This window comes from Hyaena hyaena, unplaced genomic scaffold, assembly GCF_003009895.1.
Source record: "Hyaena hyaena isolate Hyena2069 unplaced genomic scaffold, ASM300989v1 scaffold_1030, whole genome shotgun sequence".
Taxonomy (NCBI): Eukaryota; Metazoa; Chordata; class Mammalia; order Carnivora; family Hyaenidae; genus Hyaena; species Hyaena hyaena.
This window is the reverse complement of record NW_024081660.1, coordinates 258,480-261,297: the sequence shown is the minus strand read 5'-3', so window position 1 is coordinate 261,297 and position 2,818 is coordinate 258,480.

Here is a 2,818-nt window from a genome sequence, read left to right as displayed (position 1 = left end):
CCAACATGCTCCTCATTCTATCCTAGGGGAAGTTTGGAGATGGCAGAGGAGCAGTGCAAACTAGAGCATCAGAATTGTGTGCCACTCTGAAGGCACATGCATTAGGGGCACCTGGGTCTGACTAGCAAGGGACAAGAGGCTCCAATTCCCACTACTTGTAAACTATAGAGGTACCTGGAGGAAGCATCCAAGCATATGCGGGGACTGTGAGATTCTTTAAGACAAATGGCCCAGGCTACTCCACAAGTCAGAGTTATGGGAGCAAAAGAAGCAAGCAGAATGTGTCAAATTAGAAGAGACAAAGAACCATAACAGCCAGATGCAACTCCCGGTTCTGGATAGAATCTACGTCAGTAATTCGCATGTTGAAGCCTTAACCTGGGATGTGATAGTGTTTGGAGTAAGGCTTTTGAGAAGTGATTAGGTTTAGGTGAGATCATGAGGGTAGGGCCCTAATGATGGGATGAATATTCTCTGAAAAAGAGAAATGATGAACGTTCTCTTAAAAAGAGAAAGAGGGGCGCCTGAGTGGCTCAGTCAGTTGAGTGTCTGACTCTTGATTTTGCCTCAGGTCATGATCTTTCAGTTCATGACATCGAGGCTCTGTGCTCACAGTGTGGAACCTGCTTGGGATTCTCTCTCTCTCCCTCTCTCTGCCCTTCCCTCCATCCCCCCACTCATTCTCTCTCTCTCTCAAAAATAGAGAGAAAAAAAGATCAGAACTTCCCCTCCCTCTTTGTTCTCTCGCTCTCTTGCTCTCTCACTCTGTGATATATATGGATACAGCAAAAAAGTGGCTGTCTGCATGCTAGGAAGAGGGCTTTAACCAAGAACCAAATTGGCCAACACGTTGATCTTGGATTTCCCAGCCTGTAGAGCCATGAGAAATAAACGTGTCGTATGAGCCAGCTAATCTATGGTATTTTGTTATGGCAGCCGAGTTAAGATACCAGAACACTTTGGGGCACAATTAGGGCAATGTATATATGGCCTGGGTATTAAATAAGATGAAAATCTATTGATATGGAGTGAGATGGAGACCATTAATGGAGAAAAGCAGCTTTCAAAACAGCATGTGCAGGATGATCTTGTTTTGTTAAAAAAACATGCATAGAAAAAGTCCTGTGATGTTATACAGTAAGCTGTTAAATGGTAACCTCTGGGTGGTGGAAATGTGAGGTTTTATTTTTGCTTTTCAGTATTTGATAACTTTCTACAGTGAATGTATATTGCTTCAGAAAAATAAAAGGTTATTTTTAATGGGAGAGCGAGTAGGTTCTGGGAGGGGTTTCCTAGAACATTTGCTCCCAACCCTCATTTTTTCAAAGGAGGAAAATTTTTGACTCATCACATTGACTTAAAAAAAACACGAAACACAAAACACACGCACACCACTTTTTATTGTGGAAATTTTCAAACAGACCCAAGTGCAGACAGAACATTCATGCAGCCTAACAATGATCAACTCATGGCCATTCTTGTTTTATCTTTTCTGGCATGTACTTTCTCCTTTTCCATTTAATTTGAAGCAAATCCCAGACCTCAAATGATTTATCCCATTAACACTTCAGGATTATCTCTCTAAGGACTCTAAAAATATATAACTGCAATACGCCATCACACTTAAAAAGTTAATAATAATTCCTTAATATCATCAAAAATCCCACGTGGTCATATTCCCAATTGTCTCATAAATGCAAGAAGCAAGTGTTTTTTTATTTGTTGGTTGGTTGTTGTGTGTGTTTTTTTTTTTTAATATTTTTATTTCTAGGAGAGAGAGAGACAGCGTGAGCAGGGGAGGGTCAGAGAGAGAGGGAGTCACAGACTGAAACAGGCTCCAGGCTCTGAGCTGGCAGTCAGCACAGAGCCCGACGCGGGGCTCGAACCCACGAACCGGGAGATCATGACCTAAGCGAGATCATGACCTAAGCGAAAGTCGGACGCTTAACCGACTAAGCCACCCAGGCGCCCCAAGGTTGTTGTGTTTTTAAGTTTATTTGATTGAATCAGGATCCAAATAGGGTCCGTAGATTGCAATGGGAGATAATGTCTTTTTAAATTTCTTATAATCTACAGCTTGCTTCTTTGTCTTTTTATTTCCCCTGGTAATATATTTGTTGAAGAATCCAGGTAGCTTGCCCTGAGGTGTTTCTCACAGTCTCAGTTTTGTTGATTGCATTCGATGGTGTTCCAATGCGTTCCTATCTCTTCTGTTTTTCCTGTAATTGGTGGTGGCATCTACAGGCTTTGATCATACCTCTAGGCTCAGTTTTGGGAAGTGGGAGCAATAACACTTCATAGGTGATGGTACGTTCTTTCATCAGGAGGCATATGAAGTCCAATTGTCTCTTATAATGTGATATGGGATGTTGTCTGCTGTTGAAACTCAACACTGAAACTTGGATCCATTACTTCATAGTGATATTCTGTATCTAAAATTCTGTCTTCATTTATTAGATGGAATATTTCTTTTCTTTTCTTCTTTTTTTTTTTTTTACAAATAGTTTATTGTCAAGTTGGTTTCCATATAACACCCAGTGCTCCTCCCCACAAGTGCCCCCCTCCTTGCACATCCCCCCCTGCCCATTAGCTGGAATATTTCTTTACAGAGAAGCTTTATAATTCAAAATAATGAATCGATTCTCTAGCATTATTCAAAAGTGAGGAAATTTTTTGTATCCGTATAAGCTAATGAATTTAACCATATTTGTCTTCCAATCCATTGTAGTTTGATGCTCAAATTATCCCATCTTTGACCATTGGGACCCTTCTCAAATTTGCTCCCAGATCTTTTTGACATGGCCCTAGCTACCTTTGA